The following is a 16,129-nucleotide window of genomic DNA, read 5'->3' as shown; positions in this document are numbered from 1 at the left end:
ACCAAACACCACAAACACTGGATGCCGCACCTCCGGAAACGACAAGCCCCCAGTGCACAAAACAAAGCACACGCAGAAAGCTCACATGCACAGACTCCAGTTACTCCTGCTTCTACATGCATAAACGGATCAGCACAACATCTGTCCAATTCCTCTTTCCCTCACTACAAAACCCACCCCACTTTACCCACAGAGCCACAAGAGCGTCTGCAGACCATGCAAATGACAGCGGTGTGCGGTGTAAATCAACTCAACATATCATTGCATAAGGGTGCATGAAACCAGCCATCCCTTTTCATCAATCTACTTTGTCACAGCTACTTAAAACCTATAATTACATTTCCTAATTTCATACATCTAAATATCACTTCACATTATGAAAAACCTCACAAAAAAGTGTGCATTCTTTCATGCGTCCTCAATAAATAGGCCACACCAGCATTCCATGTGGGTTGAGGCTATTGGGAGCGCTATCGCTTTGTGCATTTACATATGTTGACGTTCATTTATTGAATCTTTAAAGTTTCAAATGAGGAGCAATATGCAATTTACAGGAGCAGCATATCATTCAAGAACCCTTCACCATATGTGCACAATAACTTTGATCTTGCTATGGACATCAGAGGACCCATTTATAGGTACCTTCTGGTTGGTATGTATGGTGCATGGGCCAATTTCAACAAGCAGATGGGGTGCACAGCCCCAAGAAAATGTGTAGCAGATGAAGACGTGCATACCTAAAGGCCTCAATGCATTGGTATAATCGTAGCTACTGGCAGCCATGCCCTATAGCCACACCCTATCCACTGAGTTGCCATTCAATTGCTTATTGTTCTTTTATTATTTGTTGAGCCTTTCTGCTTAATTAATGTCATCCCATGATTCCGTCACCCTACCTGCAGCCATTGCTTCACTCAGTCTCAAATGTTTGAGTGTTTGGTGGAAGGAATTGGGGTAAATCTAATCCTTAATTGTTGCAATGAAGCTTGATGCGAATCAAGAATTTGTTTTACCTTTATCCTCAAGAACTTCAACATGGATTCTGTATCGATCAAGAGAGAAATATTTCTCATTGTTGAAGTATTACTTTCGTAGACCCCTGATACCAGATAATATTCATCATGTGTTGTGCAAGATGAATATCCCGGATCACAAATTGAGCAAACCCTAACCAAATATGTGATCATTTGCAGTTTGATTTTCCAGTGGGATCAATGCCATAGGTTATAATGAACCTTTTCAATTACAAAAACGCACCCACTTATGTCTAGGTTTGGACCATGTTTTTGAATACTGTGTACAAGCGTTCAGGGCTTAGTAAAATATTTGTCAGACTGACCAAGAAAAGGAAAAGTGGCAAAGAGTCCTCCGTTTTGTGTGTTTCTAGTAGATCATTTTCTCCTATTTTAATCCATACACATGATGCCCTCATCCATACCTGTTCCTCATCAGTGCCTGGATCTCTGTTCAGTTTGTTTGTTGTTCCAGAGTACTTGGCTCATCCTCTTCATTAGAATTGGTTGCTTCTCTTGTTATACTCCTCCGTAGTAGAGTCTCTCCTTGTCCCCTTACCGCCCACAGTGTGTGGGATATTCATAGACTCGTGTCCACTCCCCAGTGCTAGTGAGAGCAGAATCCTCTCCACTGATTTGCCGGACACTGGCAAGCATGTAGTGCTATTGTGGTCTCTTCTACCAGTACCGAGAGGTTATTCACTAGCCCCAGATAACCTATTCTGCCATACACCGCAGTCACTGCAATACGAATCATTACAAAGAGAAGGTGCACTTTTAAACTGAGACTTAAGGTATTGATGATGATTTTTTTTTTAAACAATGAAATTAATTTTGTCATTTATTTCAAGAAATATATGTAGATTTATACAAGCACTTTCTCCATTCTTAGAAATTCTAGTTCTCATTGCACTTCTCCAGGAATGCAAAATGATTCCCATTAAGAACATTAGCTGAAAATAAGTTCATGAAATCTTTCACAATCAAAATCTTTTGATTGTTTTTGTGATTACTATTCAAAACTATATATGTAAGAAATATTTCCTAACTACAGATTTGGTAGCTTTTTTTGCAAAAATTGTACTTCCAACTCTACCGGCTGATGGGGGTTCGGGGGGTAGGGGGACAGGATGGATGCAGAAATTGAAACTAGTGAGGTGCTAAATGCAATTAAAAAACGAAGGGCCTTATTCATGGAACGTTTTCCTATGGGATTGTGCCATTATAAAACAATTCCATGAATCAGACCCTTAATGCAGGGAAATCCCTGGGACCTGAAGGGCTGATAGCTGACTTTTATAAGGCTTTTGCAACACATTTAGCGAAGTTCCTATGATTTTTTTTTTTTTAAATTAATTTTGTATCAACAGGATTCTTGTGTAGTACAATGAGGGACGCCTTAATTGTTTTGATCCACAAGCCAGGCAAACATTATAAACATTGTGACAATTGGAGACTGCTGTCCTTGTTGAATGTGGATTTGAAAATCTTTACTAAAATATGAGCACATAGATTGAGTGAATATATAGGCGATCTGATAGAGAAATCTCAAGTGGGATTTATGTCGGGAAGGTTTGGCTATGATAACATTAGAATGATTTTGGATGTATTGGGGATGAAGGATGGGGATATGACTATTTCAGTGGTGGCATTTCTTGACGCGGACAAGGCTTTTTACAGGGTTAATTGGATGTTCCTGGAATACACCTTACAGATAATGGGATTTGGCCTGGTTTTCATAAAGGTAGTAAATGGCTTGCATTGGGATATATTAGCAAAGGTTCAAGCGAATGAATTAATATCAGATTTGTTTCCATGGTCATAGGGTAGCAAGCAAGGATGCCCATACTCCCCATATTTATTTAACTTGGCTCTAGAACCATTAGCAGCATACATCAGGCAGAGTGATAGAATACATGGGATTCAAATAGGAGGGGAAGAACTGAAAATACTGGCATACACAGGTGACATGATATTACTCTCAAATCTGGAGGAATGTGGTCCAATATTGAAATCAATGTTTGAAGAAGTTGGGAAGCTGTCCGGACATAAGATCAATTGGAGTAAGATGGACATTTTCCCACTTTCAATGAAATGTGATGATAATGTACTTGCGTCATGGGAATTGTAGGTGGTCACCGCTTGGAGTTCAGTATTTTGAAGTACCCTCCTGGTGCTTCTCCCTCCCCCCTCACTTGCACGATCTCAATGACACAAGGTCTAGTAAGAATTTTGTTTTATCCTCCTTCTGTCCTCTATTCCTTATCTCGTCGCGCCCAGAAACACTTGTGCACAGGCGCGTTCGTTAGATGACTTATCATATCATACACATTATTTGGGATTTAAAGAAAATAGTTAAACTAAATATTGATATAATAATTGTGAAACTGTTGCTTGACCTAAGAAGTGGGAGAGGTTGGCGTTATTCGTATGGGCAAAAATTAATTCAATAATTTGGTTCTATTACCAAAAGTGCTGTACATAATACAATTCCTTCCTTTGTCAGTGCCCAAGAAAGTCTTACAGAAAGTTGATACCTTTTTATGGGGAATAGGTAAACGTGCGGAAATACTGAAATTCATCTTACTACGCAGTGTCAAAGAGGGGGATTTTAGATACCCACATCTCGTAAAGCATCATAGAGGGTTCCCTTTAAAGAAAGCAAAGCATTACTTTGATAATGAAGGCACAGCCGGCCAAATTTGGTTGAAAGTGGAAAAAGATGTCTATACGGCCTATTGCATAGACTATCTATACACAATGGAGAAATTATCAGGGAGAGGTATGAGGTTGCCAATGATAGCATTTACAAAAGCAGCCTTAGTGACCTGGTTCAAGGAGAATGACTAAGTGATATGGTTCCATTATGATGCTTCACTTTGGCATAACCTAGCACCTCAAATACAAAATATAAGCATGTGTTGGTTAAGTTGGATTAAACCGGATATCTTAAAAGTGAGGGATGTTGTGAGAGAGGGCTGAGTATTAGAGTTTGAAGAGCTGCGATTGCGTTTTGGTCTAAGCAGACGTGCGTTGAACCGTTATGCAGAGCTAAGAACACTGGTGATTGCAAGAATTGGAATGATGGACAATGCGTTAGAATCAAAACCTGGCGTTTGTAACCTATTTCATAGAAAAGAACAGAGTGTGCCTACTACCTACACGAATCTAATGCCCTTAGAACCTGTCCATTTAAATTTGTGGATAAAACTGAGAGTCGCATAGTCAGAAGATATTGGCTTGCAGATACCACAGGAGGTTTGGAATGACTTGCTCAAAGTGGGACAGAGGGCAAAGATGGATGCAGGAATGAGATTAATAAGCCAAAGGATTACAGGGCATTTGTATTGGACTCCGGTCAGAATGCATAAATTAAAGTTACTGGAAGATGATCTGTGCTAGGGATGTGGAATAGAAAGAGGCACATTATTACACCAACTTTGGAGTTGTTCACGAGTATGCACTTACTGGAGATAGATTTTGGACAGAATAGATATGATTCTGAGCATTGTCTTTCCGAGATCGGTGGCGCACAGAGTTCTGTTACTGCGTCATGGGAGTGTTCAATTTGCAAGAGTTTGATGAATGGATTGATAAGGCTTTGATAATTGCTGTAAAAGTCTGGAAACCTATAAAACAAACTTGCTACAGAAGATTGGAAAATTGAAATGTTAATGCTGTCTAAATATGAGAAAGTGCTAATGTTGAATAAAGTTTGTGAAGATCTATAACTCCTTGTGATGGAGCCCTTTCAATAACTTATGAGTTTTTGGGGGTTCGGTTTTGTACATGTATTTGTCTGCACAGTATTCGTCCATTAGCCATTTGTTTGTAGATTACAAGATGCTGATAGTTTCGACGTTTAGATGTATTTCTTATTTATCTTGATACATTGTATTACACAGTGTTATTGGGCAATGTATATTCCATTTTTTATGGACTTTGGAGTTTATATACTGTTACTGATGTTAATATATATGTTATAATATATTGGAAGTTTGTCCAACAATATATAAATGTTTTAAAAATAAAATCTGGGGTCATAATACCATTTTTTTTGTCTGTCTTTCAAAGGCTCTTGGCAGGGGACACCGATCGGCTTCAGGCAGCTCAGCAGGTAATTTCTTTTGTCCATCTGCTTCCAAAATCCCTTTCTGGTAATATGGTACTTCTATGGAAAAGGCCTCTGCATTCAGTCCAATGTGGGAAAGGGCATTTTTGTCAAAATTGAGCTGCAATGCTCATGTTTTGAATACTTCCCTTCATGGACATGCCATTTGTAAGAATGTTATATTCAGATATTCAGGATAATCTGAACCCAGAGATTTCTGTGCCTTCATGCATAATGGAGCCATGATAATATGACAATTATTAATAAATCATACATTTGAACCTATCATTTTATATATGTATGATTCATGCTCTTCTACTAAATCCAGACCAATATCTGATAATACACGCAATAACTCAATGGGCACACATCACTCTATAAATAAGATCAGGAAAACCCTGATCATGGAATTCATTATGTGTTGGCTTTTTTAAACATTTTATTTTATTTTGATATTTTAGAAATGGGCATTTTTCCCCCAGTAAACACAGATGGGCCCATTCAATATTCTATGCATTGATACAAGTTAATGTTATGGAGTCTGGACATTCCTGCTTCACAAAAGAGCTGACTTGCCCAAGCAGACCTTCTGGCTCACTGAGTTCACAGCTTAAAATGAAATATAATGGATACATTCTGTCCTATCTAACAGAAATAAGTTATTCAAACAATTTGTACTCATAATGTCAATCTGATGATATATTGTACTGTTCATAAATATGCTCGATCTCTCGAGAGATGTGTATGAATGTTTCTGGCTATCATTTCACTATAGAATCCTAAAATTCAAATTGCATATTCAGCATGTTCCATTTTCATGTAGCTGTGAATGGGTAGAAGCACATTCAAAAACGTCATTCTTTTAACATAACCTGCAAACCTAGCAAGTTTCCTTGGAGGAGATATATTGGTGCATTTCATTTTTTTACCTTGATCAGCTGTCTAACTTTAATTGCTTGATATTTCAATGGGGCTTTCATTCTGACTTTGTATGTAATATGGATAGTGTGTAGTTCTTTTAATGTTTTCTTGATTATTTCTTGAAACAATGGTTGCCGTTGTCAGTACCTTCAATAGTTCACTTTGCTCTGAATAGAAACTATTCTTTAACCTCTGTAATTGCATTCATTCACTTTTATAAAGTGTTTGAAAAAGTACCTGGCTCCGGTAGTTGCTCTTTCACTCTTCACCCATTTCAAGGTTCATGCACTGAAGATGGAGCAGGAGATCGAGGGAATTTGAATACTGTATGCCCTGTTCCCAATGTATAATTTGACACTTCTCTTTTGTACTCCGAATATAACTAGAGACTAGACCTTAATACCACTAAAACTATGTACACCAGTTCCTAACTGCACTACCTTAAATACCTATTGTTGTGAAGAGGATTTAACTTTCCTTCTGCTTTTGGAAATGGGAGCAATACTAATGCTTTTGCTGTGACAAGGTTGCGACTGGCCCTCTGCTATTACAAATTGGGGGTGGACGGATACTACTCCCCTGCAAATGGGAAGCTTCAGAGGAAGACTCTGGATAGCCTGTTGCCTCCCGGTGAACCTGGCTGTAGGGGGAAGATACACTTTGCACAGCTGGCTAGTGCGCAAGGTATTTCGGACTGGAAAGGGACCAGCTCAATGGAATGAATACAGGATGGAATGGCATTCGTATGTGCAGATAGTGTTCCTGCAGTGCAATCGCAAACTGCAAGGTATTATTACAAGGTGAACCGCTGAGACACTATGCTTGAAGGTAGTGTAAGAGACTAAGCTGAAACGGAATGTTATGAAAAGGAGTTTCTGCGTGCATTCAATAGTCCCAGAACTGCGCTGGTCATGCAGACTTCTTTCCTAGTTTAAGAAACCTACATTTTTTTAAAAAGGTACCCTCCTTGGCAGACACTCTGGCTTCTACCTAGGAAATGGACACAAAACAGGCATGTGCCATAGTCTAAAAAGAATTTGCTCTCACAAGTATTTAAACAGTCGAGGGATTGCCTTGCTCTTCCCAGGTAGGTAATCTTCCATGTTGGCAAACCAGAAGCAACTTTTCTTCCTCTTAGCGAGGCATGCTACCTCCAAGATGCAGCAAGGAAAGTGGATCTTTTGACCGAATCTAAATGGCTTTGGCGCACTCGGTTCCATGCCAAGCTTGCTTTCTAATCCATGATCATTCCAAACTGGCATCCTGGGAATTAAACCTTCTCTGACAACTAAATTAAGAGCCTTTTTTTCGGGGGGGCATGGTGGTGACTTTATGTCCATAGAGAGGTGGATGACAATCTGCAGGTGGTTCCATAGTATATAATAAACACAACACTACATGTGTACTTCACACCCATTACTTTAATTTGTCAATGTTGATGTAGCAGAGGTATAAAACGTATCCCTTGCAAAACATTAACCCCATATGACACTGTATAAAAGGCAACCTTATGGGGAAATATTCAAGCCCATAGAATCACCTCCCAAATGGGGGTGGCAAAAGCTTGATGGAAGTCGAAATTCTGCCAACACGAAGGTGATGCTGAAAAGACTCACGGTTTGGGAAACCCAACATTTTGAAAAAAGTAGGTCTGCCTAGAAGCAGTATAGTTTCACTGCCAGTGAATTGAGACCAACCTAGTCTTGACCTTGTATCAGGTTGGATAGCACACCTTGAACTGTATCTGAAGTGTAGGTGAAGCTAATTTAAATCCAATAACAGTGGTTCAGTCCTATTTCCTATAGCCACCACCAAGCTTGCAGCCGCAAGAAATGAAGATGTGCATTTTTTGCCATGCCATCTTAAAGTAATCCAGCTCTAAGCAACAATTCGAAAATCGGATGGCAGCAGGAAAGGTTTGGATTTTTTTTTAATTGATTTTATTAATGGGTACACAAGATTTATACAGAAGCTTAGAGAGGTACACTTTGTAATATACGGGCTCAGTCCCCAGTTAAACCAAGATAAACCAAAATGGGCCATTTACACCAAAGTCCAAGAAATCTAGATAGAAGATGAGTCTGCAAGCTATGAACAGAAATGTCAGACTGAATAGTTGAGCAAAAATAGTGCTGTGGTTGGTGCAAGATTGGAGGAGTAGTGACCCCACCACTCTTCTGCAGAAATGTGGAAGTCTTTCAGACGGTGAACATTGACCATGGACTCCACCTTTCAATACATTTGTAATGTTTGCCTACTGGTAGATGGAAACATCAAAGACCAGCCTCGGATTCCTCTGAAGCTCCATGTGGACATTATGTGGAACATGCACAGCACTTGACGATACCAAAGTAAGAGGATTGGGGTCATACCGAGAGAACCTCCTACTCTTTGCACGCAATCTAGTTCATCTTCTTATGTTTTAAAGCTCTGGACACTTCCTCCCAAAGAGTGTCCAAAAGTCATAACTCCAGCTAGGTTTGCTGTCGTCAGATCAGTGCGATTAACGTATCCTTCAGCAGCAACAAGGCAAAAGCCAGATTGCAGAAAAAAATGGAATGAAGGAACTTCCTGACAACTTCAAGACTATGTTCAGTGTATTCAGCGGCATATCTGGTGGTCAGTACTTTTTCAGTTCAAGAGGTGGCAGCTTATTCTTTAAATTTAAAACCTGTAATGCAAGAAAATCTACAACTCGCACATTCTTCACAGTGGATATTCTTGTAGAAAACCAGGTTTTGAAGTAAATATTTGTTATTGAACTTGCTGTTACCTCACAGTGAAGCTGCTAAATGGATGTTGTAATCACAACCCATTGCAGAAATAGTCCTTCAATTTCTTGATGGTGCAAGTAACCATTTAAGAGGAGGCCCTTGTGCTAAGCAATTGGAACAGATTTTGATCTTGTCACCTTTAGCTCATTATAAAAAGCTATAGGCATTCTCCTAAGCCTACATCCAAAACCAGATTGTACTAATGTACAGTCCCAATAGGGAAAGAATTTAACACTCATTCATTGGAAGCACATAAATACATTTTGAGATGACTTAATTTTGCATTCGTTTAGCTAAGCATTTAGTAAATCTTGCGTATTATTTATCTACATTAAGACAAGGAAACCATTTAAAATGGCCACAGTCTCTACCCAATTTAGAATTTGCAGTGGAGTGAGCTGTTTGCATTATAATGGGAATTATAAGCTTCTCAATAACCTCATTATGTATTTTCCAAAGCGGTGGTCTGAACACCTCCGTCTTTCTGGAAGCACTATTGAGGGAGAGCTATCAAGACCAAGGAACTTTGTTGTTGCATTGTGAAGGAAGAGTAAAGTTTGCAAAGAACTTGCGACGGTTACAAAGAGACTCATAAAAAGATTAAAATTATTAATGGTGGAGGTAAAGTTTTTTGCACCTTATCTTAAAGGACTTACTCGCCTCTGCCACTCTCAAAGTTGTAGCCTCTCAGATTCCTCCTTTTCTACCAAGAAAATCTTCTTCTTAGAATAAGATTTTATGCGCTTGAATATTTACAATTGCGTTCATTTATGTCCTGGCATTTCTTAATGATGGATGCATCTCCTCCCATTTGTGATCCTCTAACTCCTTTCCGCAGTTTTGAAAATGTACTCTAGTTATTCTGTTTGTTCTTTGGCTTCCTTTTTTATGAGGGGCATAGCTATTACTTAATGAGACTCTCCATAGACCCCACACCTAAAAATGAGCAATAGCCAGCCTTTTATCTTAAAATGGCCTCATTCTCATTGTCAAAGCATACAAAAAGACCCTCACTTGCAGTAATGAAGAATTACATTTACAGTGAACTCTATGCACCCCCACCAACTCTCCGAAATACAAGTGGATTACAACGTCCTCATGATCAGTAATAGCAATTTCCCCTATTCTGCACCAGTGAGCCCATCAGCAATTCCCTTGAACCTACTCCTGTGAGTGGGCATGATGGATAGGTGAATACAACGAATGTTCCTCTTATGAATATCTTGAGTGAATAAATAATTCATTTTCAATGGGAACTTATTCTAGCGCATAACTTTTCTGTATCTTTTATTTTATTTCTTTAAGTAATTCACACCTCATTAACAATGGCCTTGTACATGAAACATAATCTACCACATTCGTTACAGAAACAGGTAGTTGCTTCACATTTGCATATCGGACATTAGGGCATACAATCATTCAGTTGGTTATCATGGGAGCTTGGTTGCATCCGGAAAGGGGTTTTTCCGTGGTCAGGGGATCCTATTTTCTCCTGGAGTTTCTGTACTTCTGCCCATTTGGGACCACTAGTGAATGATATCGTGCTCACTGTTCTCGGGGAGGGATCCTTCATGGGGATCCTCCCTGGCCAATAGGTAGGCAGTGAAAGGGTTCCCGATGTTTTTGAGCCGGTTTTGCTGCCCACACAGGCTCGAGTACTCCTTGTCCGTGTCACTAAACCATATTAGGTCTCAGCCATGTTTGCACTCGCGGAAGGAATGCGCGTGTCTACTTCAACAGAATGCATCTCCTGGCTATGATCATGCAGGTTGATGGTAGCCTACGTTATTGTTTCGGTAGCCCTGGGAGCCACCCAAACATGCAACATAGCAGCTCCCCTGGAACTGGATGCCCTAGCATCTCTGACATGACTTGAACCACTCCCTCCCAGAAGGTGCGTAATTTATCACAGGCCCACAGCATGTGGATCATATCAGCCGGGTTCACTTTGCATCGTGGGCAGTTGGCGGGTTTTGTGGTGTTGTATTGGTGTGTGCCTGCAGGGGAGATGTATACTCTGTGCAGCGCCTTAAATTGAATTTGTTGTAGCCGAGAGTTAAAAGCTCCCTTATGCGTGGTGCCACAAACCACTGCCCATTGTCTGTCTGCGACGGCTACCCCAGAATCTACTTCCCATTTCCCTCTACATTTCAATGGTTCCCGGGGTGAGTCCTTCTGGAGTAATCTATATAATGCGGACACTACCGCCTTGCACGCTGGGGAGCTTCTAATGTATCGTAGCAACGGCGTGGTGTGGAGCATTTCTGGGAACACCGAGGACCAGTCTCTGAAGGCCGCCCTCTTTCAGAGGTATTTCATCGTGCGCTGAAGACCACCCCCATCTTATCAGCGAATTGTTCCTGAGAGACTAATGTCCCGTCAGGGTACATATCGTCCATACGGGCTACGCCCACTCTCCCCCATTCTTGGCTAATAGCTTTATCGCAGGTTGGTGCCAGAGTTTCTATGTTCCAGAGTAGGATTCCTGGGTCAAACAGGCAGTCCACTCCCAGCCTTCTCCGTGCTCTTTTTCTTGCGTGCATAGTGCATGCAACCGGGTCGAACTTGCGCCTGTCCTATGATTTGCCAGAGATTGGCATTCCCTGGAGAGAAAATGGGTGCACCGAGCATCGCTCAATGTGGACGTGAGGAGTCGCCTGAGTCCCCGGCAACCAATATTTCGTGAGGGACAGTTGCACCGCTAAGAAATATAGTTCAACATCCGGTGCTCCGATTCCCCCTCTCTCCCATGGCTGAGTCAGCGTTCCCCAGCTAATGCGTGGGCTCCTAGGGTGCCATGCCAGTTTGATCAGTAAGGAGTGTATCTCCTGGAAAAAGCCCACCCCGGCCAGACCGGGATATTCTGGAAGATGTAGAGGAGCTTGGGTACCACTAAAATTTTGGCGATTGCTTTTGTTCCCATGAGGGAGAGGGACAGCCCACCCCACCCAACATTTCTACGCTGGATTTTAATACTTGCAGATATTTGTAGTGGTTGTCTTCTAGTAGTGTTTTGGCGTCCCTACTCACCCGTACTACCAGATATGTAACCATTTGATGTTCCTAACTAAATCCTTGTGTCTAGTGGTCAAGAGGTATTCTCGTTTAGGGGAAATGGAGAGGATTTGGTCTTATTGATTCTAAGGCCTGAGGCTTCTCCGAATCTCAACTTCCTGCGTTAACGGGGCTACGTTATTCGTAGGGTCCTTAATGTATACTCTCGTGTTGTCTGCATGTAAAGAGATTAGCTCCCTCGCTCCCCATCGCCAGGCCTCTATGCCCATGATATCTGCGTAGCCACTCCGCCAGTACTTTGATTGCCATAGCGAATAATAGGGGCGAGAGGGGGCAGCCTTGTCTGGTGCCCCTCCCCAGCCTGAAAATGTAGGAGCGCATACTGCCAATGCTTTTCTGGGCACCCGAAACCTGCGTAGAGGAGCTGCACGCCTTGATGAAGTGTTTTGGGATCCCGAACTGAGCAAGTACTTCGAACAAGTAGCCCCACTCCACAGAGTCGAAGGCCTTCTCCCTATCCAGCAGTGCTGCCACTGCTTGTGTTGGGGTCTATTTGGGCTAGGATTGCAAATAATTGCCGGAGGTTTAGAGAGGTTGACCTCCCTGGAAAGAACCCAGATTGGTCTTTGTAGACAATATGGGAGATGTGCGGGAGCAGCCGGTCAGCCAGTACCTTGGCCAATATTTTTGTATTGAGGTTCAGTAGGGAGATTGGGCAGTATGAAGAACGTTAGAGGAGATCTTTGCCTGGTTTGAGGATCAGAGTGATCATAGCCTCACACATCGAGGGAGGGAGTTGTCCCTCCACTAGCCCCTCCTCCCACACAGCCAGCAGGTGCTGAGCTACCTCAGGCCCTTCCCCACTCCTTGTAAAACTTGGCGGTCAAGCCGTCCGTGCCAGGTGCCTTGGAGGAAGGCAGAGCGCACCTTGCACAAAGGATCTCATCAACCGTGACGGGGTCCGCCAATGCCTCTGCCGCCTAGTTGGGAGGGTCGCCTCACCCTCATATTCCTGCTGTTCTGCCTTTGGTAGCGTCCCCCTGGTGGCATACAGGCACTCGTATAATTGCCAAAAGGTGTCGGCTATCTCACAAGGTTTCATGGCCGCCTTTCCTTCCGGTGTTTTTATTGCATTTATTTCCCTATATCCCCTTTCGTGTCTCACCACTGCCGCAAAGTGTCTGCCTGGCTTACCCTCTTATCCGTATCTGTGAGTCATTGCGAGCTGAGCAAAGTATTTAACCCCCCTCTCGGCGAGATCGTTAAAGCAGTCCAGTTCCTCCCTTAGTTTAGCGAGCGAGCTTAGCGCATCTCCCTTGTCCACCTCCTTTTCCAATGTTTTAATGCTGAGCTCGGCCTCATTTAGCTGCTTCTGGATTTGTTTTAGCACTACCAGTTCTAATGACGGGTACCCTCCCCGAACCACTAGTTTGAACGCCTCCCACAGGGAGCCCGTCTTGGAGACCGTGCCCATATTCTCTGTAAAATAATTTTTGATCAGACTATGAATTATGCTTCTGAACACCAAATCCCCCAGTGCCGTAGACTTGAACCTCTAGTGGGGGCGGAGAGGAGCCAAGTCGGGGCGCAGTGACCACAGCACCGGAGAATAGTCAGTGTCCTCGGGAGCAACACACAGGGCTTCATTACAGCGTGCGGAGGTCAGGGGTTAACGGCGCCGCTAAAGATGCCGGTGCCGTTAACCCCTTACCGCCGCATTACGGGGTCCCTTAGCGGGAGCCGCTAAGGTACCAGGAGGCCCGTTATTAGCCTCCTCCCCTTCCCATTGAGCCCTATGGGGGCTCGAATGGGGATGGGTATTTTGAATGGGGATTTACCGGGTCCCCCAAGGTTGAATTGACCCAGTAAGTCCCCATTCAAAAAACCCGGACACGAGTTTGGAGGCTGCCATGGCGCCATGGCTACCTCCAAACTCGTAATGACCACAACAGTCTTTCTTTCGATGCACTAGGTATGGGCATGTTAGAATGTAATCCAGGCGAGACAAGGTGTTGTGGGCGGCGGAGTGGTGTGAGAATTCTTCCACCCCCCCACCCCCGACCTCAGAATCCACCACACGTCCCCCAGCTCCAGCGCACTCATGCCCCCAAGGACCGCTTCAGTGGTTCTGGAGCGTCGTCTCCCTACCCCAGGAGTTCTATCCTTGCTTGGGTCTAGGACCACATTGAGGTCCCCTGCCCACACAATGTTGGTATGTACATATTTGTGGCATAGCCTCACTAGGTTGTGGAAAAACTCTGGGTCTTCGACGTTCGGGCCATATATGTTAACAAGTGTGAGCGACAGGGACCCCCAGCAGCCAGAGACTATAACTTACCTACCCAGTGGGTCAATAGCCGTATCATTTGTTCTGAATCCCAGGGACTTATGTACTAATGTCATTACTCCTGTGGAGTATGAAGTGTAATATTTGAAACTTCCCCAGCTTTTAGAGACTCCTTCGTTCCTCCCCCCATAAAATGAGTTTCCTGTAGCATGAACATTTTTGCTCCATGATGTTCACAATATTGTATTATCTTGCATGTTTTGCGCAGGTTATTGAGACCCTGCATATTCCAGCTAATGACCTTATGTGCCATAACTATGGTGGGGGCTGTATTGAAAAGCAGTTTCATCCCACTCTATAGACTCTTGGCAATTTTTCATTTATATTTACTTATTTGCATTTATAAAGTGCACAAACTGCCCTCGGGCATCGAGGCGCTGTTACAGAATCTTCACTTGGATACAGGTAGAACTTAGGTACAGTATTTTGGATGAACGTTAAAAAGGTTAGTTACAAACATTGCTCATGTTCTATGGTTACAGGGGAACAGCGGGGCAAATGCGGTTTACTTGAATACATTGGTTTTCAGTGCCTTTCTAAAAGCCATGAGGGAGGTTTCTGATCTCAGCTCGAATGGTACTGAGTTCCAGGATTTAGGTGCTAATACTTCAAAACTGGACCTGCCGTATTTGGCTCGATTGAAGGCAGGCATTGAGAGTTGGTGTGTGTACCTGTCAGGTTTTGGTCTGAGTGTTTGGACTTGGTGTATTTGTTCCGTTAGGTAGATGGGTGCTGATTGAGATAGACATCTGTGAGTGATTGTGAGTGTCTTGAACAATATGCACTCTTTGACTGGGAGCCAGTGGGCCTTTTGTCTTAGGGAGATGTGCTCCCTGCTGGGGATGCTGAGAGCTGCCCTCAGTGCATTGTTGTGTGCAATTTGTAATCTGGTAATGTTTTTGGCGGAGGTGCCAAGTAGGAGGACATTACAATAGTCCAGTTTTGCACCTATGGTGGTCCTAGCAATGTTGAGGCAGTTCTTATCAGAGAGGTGAGGTTTTACTGCATTGGTAATTTTGGTAGTAAGTGCTGCTGCAGAGGTTATATAGTTAACATGTCTATCCATAGATCGCTGTAGAGACTGTGATTACAGTGTTCTCTATTTTGAAGTTGCAGTATTTGCTGTCTAATTCTTTGAGGATTCACTTGGAGCCAACCAGTAAGATTTCTGTCTTGTTCCCATTGAGACAGACCATTTGGTGCCATCCAAGCCTGAATGATAGCATATGTGTTTTGTAGGGTTTTGAGGTCCTGCTCGTAGTCACCATATAATGGGAGAAGAATTTGTGCATCATCGGCATAATTGGTGAACGTTATGCCGAATTCCTCTAAGTCGTTAAAGAGTGGTAGGGTGAACAAGTGGGGAGGTGCATGAACCTTGTGGTACGCCACAGCTGATGGGGGGTGGGGGGGATGGAGCGGCTGATGCCTGGTCTGAGAAGTCCCTCATGGCTCTGACTGAAGACAAACCCCTGCAACAAACCCCCTCCCCCATTTGTCATACCCGAACAAACCCTGTCCCAGCCACCCCTCACCCACACTGCCCACCCACAACATGCAGTGACTGGAGCCCGCTTTTCCATTTCCCTCAACAACATTACCAAGGGCAAAGGTCGAGGGGCGCTGGACCCCACTGCCCAAGTGACCTTGGCTGTTACGGAACCCGAGGGGAGGGTCTGAAAAATCAGCAACTCTTACTCATGCACCTGGACTTATTCATTACATAGTTAGCGTTGGATTATCGAGACCCATAGGGGGTACCACGCTGATGGCGTTTGTTCCATTGAGGCATTTCTCCAATCGGGACCAAGAGAACTCCGGATTGACGCCACATCAGTGGCCTCGTCCTAGCAAATATTTGTAAATCTCACTGAGTTACTTTGGCAAGCATTCAAGAAAGGCGTGCACCGCTTCTGGATCTGTGAAGAAATGGGTTTGCCCATTGTGT

At 43.1% G+C, this 16,129-nt stretch overlaps 1 protein-coding gene across 2 annotated transcripts in view; it reads left to right on the top strand.

Annotated features, from left to right (window-relative positions):
* KIAA1671 (KIAA1671 ortholog) overlaps positions 1 to 16,129 on the top strand; it is a 1,398,419-nt gene that overhangs the window by 123,422 nt on the left and 1,258,868 nt on the right. For both annotated transcript variants that reach the window (XM_069619385.1, XM_069619384.1), the window contains exon 2: positions 5,088 to 5,130. The gene's annotated coding sequence lies outside the window, so the exon portion shown is untranslated. The remainder of the gene's footprint in view (positions 1 to 5,087; positions 5,131 to 16,129) is intronic.

Source organism: Ambystoma mexicanum, chromosome 10, assembly GCF_040938575.1.
Source record: "Ambystoma mexicanum isolate Mex_15411 chromosome 10, UKY_AmexF1_1, whole genome shotgun sequence".
Taxonomy (NCBI): Eukaryota; Metazoa; Chordata; class Amphibia; order Caudata; family Ambystomatidae; genus Ambystoma; species Ambystoma mexicanum.
This window is presented reverse-complemented; position numbering and strand designations above follow the sequence as displayed.